General features: G+C 43.0%; 1 pseudogene across 1 annotated transcript in view; it reads right to left on the bottom strand.

The window, feature by feature from the left end:
• Positions 1–2: 2 nt before the first annotated feature.
• Positions 3–13,805, bottom strand: part of LOC147609774 (uncharacterized) — a 53,101-nt pseudogene continuing 39,298 nt past the window's right edge. The window contains exons 5-10 of the transcript XR_015264149.1: positions 2,079–2,197; positions 1,704–1,910; positions 1,528–1,620; positions 1,309–1,428; positions 532–1,218; positions 3–215 (exon numbers count right to left, since the gene is read on the bottom strand). The product of XR_015264149.1 is annotated as an uncharacterized LOC147609774 (transcript). The remainder of the gene's footprint in view (positions 216–531; positions 1,219–1,308; positions 1,429–1,527; positions 1,621–1,703; positions 1,911–2,078; positions 2,198–13,805) is intronic.

Below are 13,805 nucleotides of genomic sequence, written 5' to 3'. Positions count from 1 at the left end.
GAAGCTGAATAATATTTGTCAGCCAAGTCATAAGTGTACGAGCCTGTATCCTTCGCAAAGGCCTCTCTGATCTTTTCAGCCATTAACTCCAGCACCTTGTCGCTAATATCTTTCAAACTCTCTTTGGTAATAGCACGTTCAACCATGCCCTTGTCAATACCAATAACAACATTTATGCCACAGGAACCCAAGATCTGACTGATTGCACGAAGCACCTGCACCCAAAAGAAAAAAGAAGCAGAGTTAATCAGATGACAAGTATTATTTAAGAAGATTAAACCCATGGAAAAACCCATGACTAAGGCCCACTTTCCACGCAAGGAGAAATTTCCACTTGATTTCTACTTACAAAACATATAAGAGTAGTAAGTACTCTTGTGGCTGTGCACTCTTTTTGGAACGGTGGTTATGTTCACCACCAATTGCCAAAACTGGCCAGTGTCGAGAACTAGCCGTAAGTATAGTGCCAAATATCAAGAAGAGCTATTTTATGCACACACAAAAATGGAGGAGGCAAGGGTATGTGACAACCTCTAAAACGGTCTTTTCATCACATCTGTCTAGATCATCCACAAAGACCACAATGCGCAGATTGTTCAAACGAGGATGTTGTTTCCTCATGCTAGTTCCCTCCATATTATATCTGTTTTTTATGAAGGATGACCCCATGAAGCCAAGAACCTTCCAGAGAAAATTTGCCTCTTTGCAAAGCTGATCGTGAAGAAAATTTATATCACGAATCACTTTTTGCTGGTACCCAAGCATGGATTTGTGATCAGGAGATTTGATGTATTTGAAGATTGTGTCTGTCACTGGCTGCACAACTGCCAAAAGAGTCTTGAAGAATACCCAGATGACACCAAAAACACCTACTGGCAGAGTCAAAAGCTTGTACTCTGTTCTGATTGGCGCTACCCTCCACAGCACTAGTATTCCACATGCAACAAAAAAGGCAAGGAAGACTGGAAGAAGAAGCTTCACAAAGATATCAGTGGGTTGGCTTTCCCATGAGTACATCCAGCACATTCTTAGCCATTGAGGTGGAGTCATGGAATCCTCTAGCTCTTTGCTAACTTCCACGGCAAGCCCAGCAGATGCTTGAGTCTTATTGTCATATCGCCATGCATTATAATGCACGGTCAGCACAGCAGGTGTGTGCCCTGTTAGTTGTGTCCGTATGGCTTTGCTCTCACCATGTTCCCCAGGAAACAACCGTACCTGAATACAAGCACACAATTAAACATAAATACATGAACATGAGTAAAATGTTGATGTTCCAATCCAAAGAACTTCAATACTTCCACTCACCAACTTTGACTTTTTAACTGCCGATGCCAAATCTTTGAACACTTGGCGACACTGAGAGTATAACTTGAATAGAAATTTTTGATCAGTCAGTATGGCATTTCTCGTACCACAAAACTTCACCTAAATACAAGCAAAACAATCAAATCTGAAAACTTCATGTGGATTGTTAGAATAAAACATTAATGTTCCAAGCCAAACAATTTTACTAAATCCACGCACCAATTTTGATCGATCTGCCAATGCCAAATCTTTGAACAATGCATGATTCAGAGAGTGCAACTCGATTGGAAATTTATCGATCGCGTCCACTTCCTGTTAGATGCATTGCCTCAGCAAGCCTGAAGTTGAATCCGAGTGGAAAGCTACTCTTAAAGAACCAAACAAGCTCATGATACCTTGATCTCATCGGTAACAATATCTGCTTTTAGAGTTAGTTTGTAAAGAGCCTTGGCCACCTTGACACGGAGTGCTGCTCCAGTTGAGGAGAATTTAGGCACAGTTGACTCCTTTCCGAGCAGTAATTGATCAGGGGATTTAGTAGTAGAAGGACTAGTGTCTCTGAAAGTTTCTTTGACAGCCATACACAACAAAGCTTCTTCCACCTTTCCACATACATATATCAACAAGCAATTCAGGGTGATAAAATTTGTTGTTTTATTCAAGTGACAGAATACAATATGTATATCATGCATCGAGGAACATGCAAGGTCTAATCCTCTTAAGAGCGAACTGAAGATTAGCTTCTGAGTTTTTGGATTTCCAAATATTACCTGGAGCATGAAACTAGATTTTCCCATTCCCCAACTTCCAAAAAGTCCAATGGATATGGGAGTTCCCGTGTAAGGATTTAAGAGCAACGTAGCTACCCCTTTCACTAAATGTCTTCTGCCTGCAATGAAACACACATCATATACAGAGCAATATTAACTTTGCATAAATACGTTTTAAGTGAACATTCATTTAATTTCCCCTATTCATAAACACACCAAATAAACTTAACCGTGTTGCCAAAATAAACAAGTTTTTCACCAAATCATAAAACCTCCTTTAGATCAACGAAGAGTGTAGACTTAACTTGTGCTTTAACCATAGTAACATGGGACGGGGAATGGGAACGGGGAACGGCGGGGACGGGGACGGGGATTCCTAGGAACCGGGACGGGGAACGGGGGACGGCAAGGGAAGGCATACAAAATATGCAATTTTAAGTAAGCACTCATTTCAGAAACTTGACAATACTAAAACAAAGTCACTTTACACTTCCAAAGCATCAATATTAAGTCATACTCGCAAAAAAATGGGTGTTACAAAAAAGGAGATCGGGCACCGAGGACCCAGTCGCCAAAGGCTAAAGCAAGAGACAAGGGCAAACTTGCTAGGAGCCTTGCAAGTTGCTTGAGCCTTGCCAATGGGGGCTCTTCTTATAGCCATGGGCCAAGTGGGGAGGGCTGCTCAACGGCTAGGTGCCCAACGACCTACAGGGCGCAACGGCACACTGCCCAACGGTCCGTTGACCATTCCGTCCAGCTCCGTCCCACACGAACCGCAGTCCTGCCGTCCCGGAATCGCCGTCCCCTTGTTGCAGCGTGGGCTCACACGTCCCCTAGCCGTCCCGTGTCCGGTTCCGTTCCCGCGCTTTATGGGACGGTGTTCCCCCGTCCCAGGGGTCCGTCCCCCACGTCCCCTGTGACTATGGCTTTAACTGCTTTGGATTTTGCAATATTTAAGAAAACTCTGCAGGTGAATAAGAAAATCTTGCAATTGAGATGTAAAGCTAACAAACTCCTCGTCGAGCATGCAAACTCCGATTACGTTTTGGCAGGCCCCCTCCCGTTAGGGTTTCGCCTCTCTCAACCTGCTGCCCAAGGGCTCTGCTTGTTTGTAGGCTTCGTTAATCCCCTCTCTCGCCATCGTCCCCCCCCTCAGGTGTATGGGCACCAAGTGGAGGGGAACCCCCACTTTGCTCAGAGCTCAGGGCACCAGTTCTGGCTCTAGGACTATTACGCTGCCATCCCCCCCCCCGGGTCAAGAAACGAAGCTACAACATTTCAACAGTTCGTGCAATGGCCGCCTACCATGGATGGGAATCGAGAAGCGATGTTGAAATACGAGCAAGTGCTAGTGGACTTCTTGGACACCAAAAAAAAATTGGAAGACTCCAGAGCTCGAGTGGAAGAACTGAATTTGATGCTGCTGCACAAGCAAGTTGAAGAAGACGCGCATAATAACAAGCAAAATCCAACCAAGGTCGTGGTCCCATCAGGTAATTCTTCTTCCATTAAACCTCTGGTCTCTCTTCCGCCAAACATGGTTCATTCAATGGAAATGGATTACACAGCCTGGTGCTTAGTAGGGTTATTGTTCGGTCCTTGGCCTCCAGTTGAGTTCCTTAGGGGCTGGGTCAAAGATAACTGGCTATCAATTGGTATTGAGGTAGACATCAACCAAGCCCTCCCAAATGGGTATTACCCCTTTCTGTTCAAAGACTCAAATATGGCTCTTAAGGTTCTTGGATCAGGGCAATGGATGTACAGGAACATCCCATTCTGCTTCTTCAGTTTGTCCAAAAGTTTTAACCCTCACGGTCCAAAGCCTTCAGCCTGTCTGGTGTGGGTTGCTGGTGTGGGTTGAACTGCCCAACCTACCTTTTTATTTATACCCTTGGCTTAAAAAATATGTTTCCCCAATAGGGAAAGTGCTTGGCATAGGCCCAAAAACGATTACAACCCGGCTTGGCATCCTCAAGTCCTTGTGGAAGTTGATCTAGATAGGCCCCTAATAGATGAGATTGAAATCAATTGTGGGGACTACATCTTACAGCAAAGCATTTTGTATAAACACCTACCCAATGCTTGCTTTCATTGTGGAAAGCAAGGGCATGTTATTAGAGAGTGTCCTACCAAATACCCCAATCTGAAGGACATCAGCTCCTAGCCTTCCAACAACCAACAACAAAACTTAGCCTGCTAGAGTTACTAATAGTCAAACTGTGCACCCTCACCTTGCTCCCTCTTCTTCAAAAGACAAGGGAGAAAAGTTTATCATACCCAACAGGAGGAACACCTTTAGACAAAACAGGCCGAGTAACTAGAGGGATTTTGCTAACTCCTTTGCCTTCTTAGATAGCATATCGGACCCCGAAGACTTGGGTGACTCACAAGAGTTCATTCAATCCACTCCCCTGGACAAATCAAGAATTCTAGCCGAAACAAACCAAATGGACCATGACCAGTTGATCCCTACCCACTCAACATTGGCTGGCTTAAGGGGAGAAGAGCAAGATAGGGCTGATCAGTATCTGTTTGATACAAAAAACAGTATTCCCAAAGAAATGGAAATAGTTAAGGAATTGAAAAGAATGCATGCTCAAGTTGGATCCACCACACCTCAAGCTGCCTCCAAAGTTGGACCTAAAAAGGTCAACACCCAGAAGAAAGGTAAATAAGATGCACCACTCTAAATGTAAAGGGGTTGACTGACCTCACAAAAGTCCAACTAGTGAAACAATGGCTAAGGAAACAGGGTAGATTTGACTTCATAGCTCTAACAAAGTCAAAGCTAGTGGGGATGAGCTTGAAAAAAGGCTGCTCAACATCTCTAAAGATCACATCTGGATCTATATTGCCCACTGTCAGGGATCTGGAGGAGTGGCTATGGGTATGCATGTGGACCATCAGAATGAACTGCAGGATGTGAGGATTGGGCTGCATTTGAAATGTCCACCTTCTCCTTCGTTGGTATTTATGCTGGAGGTGCCTAGGCTATCAGAATTAGAACCTGGGGTACATTGAGAAGTGTTCTTGAACCTATCATTCTAATTGGGGATTTCAATATGATGGAATCCAGAAATGACAGACTCAGAGGTTTGGGACAAGTCATTAAAGCTGCTGAGCTCCAAGCTTGGCAAAGCACTACTCACCACTTTGGGTTATGTGACGGGAATATTGGTGAATACACGTGGCAGAATTATGCCCTTGGGGACTTGACCAGGAAAGCCAAATTGGACACAACATACATGAGCAAGACCTTGGGTAGCTCCTCCCACATCAGACGTGAATGTAGAACAGATGTGTCTACTGCCTCTCAGACCATCATCCCATTACATTAGCATTGGATAACCATGATAAAAAGGTTTCTAATTAGTGGTTCCACACGGATCCAACCCTATTCAAAATGCCTATTATAAAGGAAGAAGTCAAAAGAATTTGGACTGATTTCTTCAGTTGTGGTCTCACCCCTGCAAGGGCATGGAGTTTGGCCATCAAATCTACCCAAGCCCTGATATGCATTAGGAAAGAGGTAACCAAAATCAGGAAAACAGAAGAGACTTGCTTTATCTAAAGCTAAAAGAGTTGGAAGCTATAGCCAAAATGAAGGACCCTGCTGTTCAAAAAGATGTCCTTACTACTAGGGCTGAAATCAGGAGAGAGGAGTTATCCCAGAAGTATGCCCTCCTTTTCTTTAGGGATTGGTGGGCTGGGAAAGCTGACCTTCCCACTCCTGAGATGTGCCAAATGCTAAAAGTCAAACAATATAAGGATGCAATCCCTACCTTGCATGATCCTAATAACCCAGGAAACTCCTCTAAGGAAGAGAATAGAGTAAGGGTCTTTAAGAATTTTAACAATATTTTTAGCAATGGGGGTGGGGTGACCAAGGACCAACTCAAATGCATTGCCCTCATAGGGCAGGATAGGAAGTCCAATAGATATGGGAGTTCCCGTGTAAGGATTTAAGAGCAACGTAGCTACCCCTTTCACTAAATGTCTTCTGCCTGCAATGAAACACACATCATATACAAAACAATATTAACTTTGCATAAATACGTTTTAAGTGAACATTCATTTAATTTCCCCTATTCATAAACACACCAAGTAAACTTAACCGTGTTGCCAAAATAAACAAGTTTTTCACCAAATCATAAAACCTCCTTTAGATCACGAAGAGTGTAGACTTAACTTGTGCTTTAACATTTTCCAACCTGCGTTGATCTGCTCCTGCGAGCTAAGCCCCATCCCCCCCCTCCCGTCTACCCTCCCCCTGCTGCTCCTCGCCATCGCGCGCCCCCCTCTCCCCCCCCTTTCCCCCGCCTCTCCTCCGCCTCTCCCCCCCGCCTCCTTCCTCGCCTCCTCCCCCGCCATCTACCCCCCGCCTTCTCCTCCCCCGCCTCCTTCCTCGCTTCCTCCCCCGCCATCTCTCCCCCCCCCCCCGCCTCCTTCCTTGCTTGTTGCGTGTGACGAGTGAAGATCAATGCAAGGATGCAACAAAAAAAGACACTTAGGGCTCTTGTAAAGAGTTCCAAGTTGTAGATGAATGTGGGAGTGGGCTTGACAATAATCCCACATGGGAACTTTTGAGAGTTTTAGAGTTTTTGTATAAAAAGTGGCTTATTTGAGAGCTAAAGGGTACTTTTGGTCATTTGGTTGAGAGGCTCATAGAGAGAGCTTGCTCCATAGCTCCTTCTCTTGTGCTCTCCCAAGGCTCTCCATCTCCATTCTTGCTTCAATCTTGTACTCTCTATTCTCTACGTATTCAATGATATGAGATTGTGGTCTACACACTTGCTAATCTAGGTGGATTAGGCGTTTTTGCATTTTTGTGCATGAAATGATGTGTAGTTGAGGCTTGTGTGATAGCTCTTTGCATGTTAGATTCTTTGCATAAGTTGCATTTTTGTGCTTACGTGTAGCCTAATCTTGATGTGTTGATTATGTTAGATTAAGAAGGAATCAACGATTGATTGCTTGATTGTTGAAGAAGGATTGAGTAGGATTAGAAGTCATTAGTGTGTGGTTAACTAATCTTCTCCCATTTTCGGGATAGCCTCTATGCGCTAACCGGGTTGCATTCACGGATTGACAATCTGTGTGGGTCGGAGTGTAGCCTCCGCTATGCTATGATGTCCCAAACAATGGCGCCGCTGCTGCCGGGGAACGCACACCTAAGTTAGTGAAGGGTGTTAACCATTACTTCTTACTAAGTGCTCCATTGATTACAAAATCGTGGATTAGGGTAGATTAGAGTAGAGTTTGCAAGGGCATTGAGTGTGTGATCTCAAGGGTGCCTTGTGTGTTTTTTGTTTTTTGATTAGAAGCAAAAAAATTAAAACCCCATTGCGGTAGAGTAACCCCGCCATTAATTAGGTTTAAGTGCTTTCTGTTTTTGTATTTTTTGACGTGGCTGGCGAGAGGTAGGTGGGAAGTGTTGGAGACGGCTTTTTAAAAAAAAGAAAAAAAAAAGAAAAAAAAATATACACTGAAGGAGGCGCAGCTTGGAGAGGCGCTGCGGGGGGCGTCTTCATCGGGTGCAGCAGAAGAGGAGGTCGAAGTGCAGGCTGTCGACAGCGTGGAGTGGAGGCGGCTGAAGAAGTTGGAGGCGTGTAGCTGCGTTGAAGTGGGAGGCGTGGAGGCTAGAAGGCGCCTCAGAGAGTGGACAGCAGCGTGGAGTGAAGGCGACTGAAGCACCAGCAGGCACAAGCAAAGCGTGTGGAGGCGTGAAGGCGGGCAAGTCGAAGCGAAGGTAGGCCGGCAGAGGAGGCTCCACGCTACGTGGAGTTGTGAAGGCTGGCTGTAGGTGCAAGCAGGCGACGGCTGGCAGAAGCAAGACGAGAAGAAGGTGTTGGGAGTAGGGCGGTGAGGAGATCTGCGTGTGGGCTGCGTGGAGTTGGAAGCTGAAGGCGGGCGCAAGCAAAGCAGGCGTCGGCTGCGTGGAGTTGGGAGCGAAGGCCGGCAGAGGAGGTGGTGAACGAAGACGCGCTCATTGAAGAGAGCAGCTGGCGTCGGGCTGGAGCAAGTGGGTAACGCGTAGGAGCAGCGAGAAATCCGGCGAGGTGCGGAGCGAGCTGATAAGGTTAGTTCCTTTTTAAATTTTATTTTTTATTTTTTTATTTTTTTTCATTAATTTTTCATGTTTTTTATTTTTTTATTTTTTTTTAAAAAAATATAGTAATAAAAACAAAACAACAAAATAATAAAGAAATATATATTTTTTTTAAAAAAGAAAAAAAAGAGAGAAAAGCGGAAAAAAAAAGAGAAAAAGAGATAGAAAAAAAGAAAGAAAGAAAAAAAAGAAAAAAAACCATAAAACAATGATTTTTTTTAAAAAAAAGAAAAAACAATTTTTGTGCTTGTATTTTGAATCCATTTTTCATTTTTTAAATTTCTGTAAAATTTTGCATAAGTAAAGTAACTTGCATTTTTTTAGCCTTTCTGTGCATAATTAGTATTTTTTAGCATAATTCATATTTTTGTGTAATTAGTACGAAATTTATTAGTTTTTTTTTTAAAGGGAGAGATAGAAAAAAAAGAAAAAAAACCATAAAACAATAAATTTTTTTTAAAAAAAAGGGAGAAGAAAAGAGAAGGAAAGAAAAGAAAAGAAATTAAAAAGAAATAAATTCTGTAAATTATGTATTTTTAGGAATCCAAATTTTTTGCATATTTTGCAACTTTTTATTTCTTAAATTTCTGTAATTTTTTGGATAATTAGTGAAACTTAATTTTAATTTTGTGCATAATTAGTATTTTTTTAGCATAATTCATATTTTTGTGTAATTAGGAAAAAAGAAAAAAAATAAAATCATTTAAAAATAATAATAATAAAATCAAAATAAAAAAATAGGATAGGTATTTATACACATATTCATTTTAGTTGCATTTAGTGGTTAGGTAGGGTTATATATATATATATATATATACATATATATATACATATATATATATATATATATTTATTTAAAAAAAATAAAAAAACAAAAACAAAAAAGAAAAAAACACATAAAAAACCAAAAAAAATTTGACCTTTTGTACTTGCGGTCAGGACATCTTATAGATTCTGCCATAGGGCCTAGGGCTCCTTCTAGAGTACCTACGCAGGAAAGTGGGACCCAATCAGTAGGAAATTTGGCAGATATTGCTGAAACCCTTTCTGAATCCCAATCTAATACCTTTTCCAGAACAACTAGCTCATTGTCCATGGACAATCTAGGGCCGTCAAATAGTCATCCCTTAGCCCCAAATAGGACACCCACAAGATCTTTTAATCCATTTGAAGCCGACACTATGGCGTTAACACTCAATGTGAGACTCCAATATGTCTACACGAATGCTCAAGGAGCTGAGATCTTTAGGGATCCACAACAACGGTATCTTGTTAAGATCGCAGACATTTTCTCAGAACTTGATAGAGCACCTCTAGTCAATGAGACCAGGGTAACATGTACATGGGTGGAGATGGTGTTCGCTACGAAGTCACCTACCATCCAGAAAATGTAGACAAATTAGGGGAGCTCTATAAAACCGAGTTCTTAGACTTATCGAAGCTTTCCAAAGCAAGGGAGTCTAGAGATGACTGGCTCATTGAGCCGGACATGCCTGGACCATCCACCAATGCCCAGTCCTCAAAACCATCCATAGATGATTTACTTCTTGTAGATCTAAATTTGGAAAGGGATAGGAAAGGCAAGAACAAAATGGATCAGGGGGCTGAGAACCAATGGGAGTTTGTACTACAAATTTCAGTGACAAAGGTCTTACAAGATGACCCACTTCAAGAGGTCTATAAGGACCCTTTAGAGGGATAGTATGCCACAACTAGAATGCCAGAGCTCGATCTTCCTCTAGCACTTGTGGTGGTAGTTGAGAAGCTTGCAGGACACATGAACCGAATAATTGATAAATGGGCCAATGAATACCGAACCTTAGATTGGAAGGAGATTCGGGAGCTCACGTGGAAAGGACAACCATTATTCATGGAAGTGTTCTCAACAAATACAGCCAAACCAGGAGAGACAGCCTTTCTTGGAGAAACTATTGCTCCTCCCCTACGAGAGTTCACTAGAGAGGGACCCTCAACATCAAAGTGGACCACTGCTAGTAGCCCAACTCTAGCACCAAGATATTGTCCTACACCAAAAGTCCGACCACAGGTCACACCACAACAACATTTCTCTCACTATGACAATCGGAGGGTAGAGGAGCCAACTCGGCCTCCCATAAATGCACCTCCTGAAATGCGGGTGGCAAGATCTTTGGAGGGGTTTGGTGAGGCTGGTAATAGGGGACCCACACCAATTTGGGATGCATGTGGACCATCTTACCAAAGAGAGGAACAATTCCCACTGAAAGTGAGAGGCCGTAGGCCCTATGACGAGTATTCAAGACAAGTAAGGCCATCAACTCTTCAGAAACTGGTAAAGAAGTATGAAGGGTCGGGAGATCCATACGACCATGTAGCAGCATTTAGGCAAGCAGTTCGAGCTGAGCAAGTGGCTGACAAGCATACTCAAATTGAAGGATTTGGGCTTACTCTTGAGGGAAAGGCCCTTGCTTGGTTTCAGGCATTAGAGGCTTCAGACAAATCTTCTTTACGAGTTTTGGAAGAGAGATTCATTGCTGCTTTTTCCTTGATGGGGATTCAACATGACACGGTAGCAAACATCTACTCTTTCAAGCAAGGCGAGAATGAGAGTGTTAGAGACTGTGTAAATAGAATGAAGCAGTACATTAATCGTTGCCCAGAAGATGAGAAGCCCGCCCAAAGTCGATTAATTTCTCTCTTCTTAAAAGGACTCAAAAATTCAACACTGCATACACATCTCTATGCAAAGAAGCATACAAATTTCAATGAGTGTTGCCATGATGCTATGGATTTCACCGATAACTTCAAATTCCAAGATGGTTCTAGCCCTGAGGTGAAACCTAGAGATCAGTGGGGTGATGACCAAAGTTCAGGGTCTAGCGCGCTAGTAAATCCAGACCAAATAGCTAACCTAGTACTAAGGAGATTGGGACAGACCTATCACCCACCCATGCAGCCACCACAACAACAGCAACGAATGAGGAGTGTACTTCCTTCAGGTCCTCATCTTTGTGGAGCATGTGGCGGTAACCATAAAACCGAGGAATGTAATACCTTTTCTCCTCTAGTCACAAACCAACCCACAAAAAAGTGGTGCCAAGCCTGTGCTTGGAACTTTACCCATACCACACAGGAATGTACTCGCATTGCAAGAATGAGACAGAAGCGTGAGCAGCCAAGGGGTGGAGTGGCTCCACAAATGTATCAACAGTATACTAATTTTGAACGTAAGCCACCGAGATCTCAAGAAATTGCCTAAGGTACTCCTTGAATACATGACTCATTAACCGCTGAAAGGTTGCTGGTGCATTTGTTAGACCAAATGGCATAACACGATAGGCAAAGATGCCATCTTTAGTAGCAAAGGCTGTCTTGTGTTGATCCTTTGGATCAATTGACACTTGATTGTAACCGGAGAATCCATCCAAGAAACTATATGCCTTTTTCCCTGCAACTCGTTCCAGAACATAATCCGTGATTGGAAGTGGGTAATGATCACGCACAGTAGCTGCATTTACCTTCTTGAGGTTTACACATACTCGAAGTTTTTCATTTTTCTTGGGCACCACTACAATAGGGGAGACCCATTCAGTGTGTTCAATCTCATAGATAAATTCTGCCTCTAAGAGCTTGTCTATTTCTTCCTTTATCTTCCGTGCAAAATTCTCATTGTAAGTATAAGGACATTGCTTGGAAGGCTTTGCACCCTCTTGCAATGGAATTGTATGCTGACATATGCTTGGATCAACTCCTTTGAGGTCTTTATAACTCCAAGCAAAAACATCGCGATACTCCTTTATTGTTTGAATTAATAACTTCTCCTCATCTAAGGACAAGTCTGTGGCAATCCACACATAGCGAGGCTCTTCTCCAGGCTTAGCAATATCAATCTTTTTTGCATCTTCTGGACCATCATATGAAATCCCTGGCATGCTTGGTTTTTGTCGCATGGGCTGTTGAAGAACAATCTTCCGATCTTGAAGAGTGTACTGTGTGAAGTTGGGGAGAACATTGAGACCCTGTTTTTGTCCACTTGAGTCTTCACTCATTGAAGACCATGCGGTTTTGAGCTCTCCTTTGCCATCTTGCATCGGATTTTTTTGTTCAACCGTTGTCTTTGCACTTCCGACACTCTCTTTTGAATCGGTTTTAGACTTGAGTTTTGGTTTTTGTTTCTTCGGTTTTTTACGATTTTTGCTAATAGTTTTTAGCTTTTCTCCATCTGATCGTTTTACTTGGTCTTTGATACTATCTTGTGCTTGGACATAGTATAGATATCCGTTCTTTTCTGAGAAGTGAGGTGGTGGTCGAGAGTGTTCACTCTTAGACTCTTCCTTTTCTTTTTGTAGTCTCTCACATCGTTCCCTCTCATCTTGTTTACGGATTCTCTTATGGCTCTTACAGCATTTACGTTTAGGTCGACTTCGAGGGATCTCTACTTGAACCTCCCTTCCTCTCAAGAGTAGGCGTGCCTTTCCTAACTCTTCCTCAGGGATTATCACATTATTATCAAAATCAGAGTCCCATCCATCTTCCTTATCAGCATCATTTGCAGATTCGAGTGTTAAATCCTCCACTGAGACTTCCTCGACACGCAGTTCTGTTGTGGATGCATTCCTATAGTACAAATCATCTAGAAGGTCACGTGGTTGTACCATTCGTATAGGAATAATGTCATATCCATCTGAGTCACAAAATTGAATTGGCTTAGGTAAAGCACATGTCGATAATGTTGCAAGGACATGACTCCATTCTAGTGGATCAATTAAATGCTCAGGGAAGGTGTTGAAATTTGAGCTGAATGATGAGCTATGGTGGATCAAACACTAGAATCAACATAATTAACAAAGTGATTAGCAAGTGATTAAGACGTAATTAGTGAAAAATGTTGGAATTAGGGTTGCAGGAATGCACACACAACTTCAAGAAGATGAGGAAGCTTGAGCACAACACAGTAGTGTATTATGAGTGCCAAAAAATGAAAGATTACAAGCTACAGTAGAAGATAATGGGCGTATATACAATGCACGGGGGAAAAAACCTCCTAGTGAGGGAAAAAGTGCCCCGGCGGTCCTAAGTGTATTCACACACATCACTACTATAATATGGTAACAAATCGCCCCTGGAGTGATGCGGTGAACAAGAGCTAGCACTCATGTATAGGGAAGTGTCTAGCTATGTGGACGAATCCACAAAAGGGAGTAAGCCCAAAGCTTTGCGAAAAGCTTCGAACTTCTCACGAGGCAGAGCCTTTGTAAAAAGGTCTGCAAGGTTATCCTGTGTTGGCACATAAGCCAAACTGATCTCTCCTGCAGAGAGTCTCTCCCTGACATAATGGTAGTGCACCTCAATGTGCTTCGTACGAGCATGGAACACTGGGTTCCGCGCAACTGCCAATGCGCTCTGACTGTCAGTGAAGATGGTGGTGGCAGATGGCTGCCCAACACCCAAATCAGCCATAAGGCGTCTGAGCCACACACACTCAACCGTAGCTGTGAAAGCTGCCCTGTACTCAGCTTCACAACTAGAAGTGGCCACAGTAGGCTGCTTCTTGCTCAACCATGATATGCATGAGCTTCCAAGCATGAAGCAAAAACCACTCGTGGACACGCGTGTGTCATAACAACCAGCCCAGTCAG

Source organism: Cibotium barometz, chromosome 50 (genome assembly GCF_041138505.1).
Source record: "Cibotium barometz isolate CiBa-2024 chromosome 50, ASM4113850v1, whole genome shotgun sequence".
In the NCBI taxonomy this organism is placed as follows: Eukaryota; Viridiplantae; Streptophyta; class Polypodiopsida; order Cyatheales; family Cibotiaceae; genus Cibotium; species Cibotium barometz.
The sequence above is the reverse complement of the archived record's forward strand: the minus strand, read 5'-3'. Positions and strand labels throughout refer to the sequence as shown.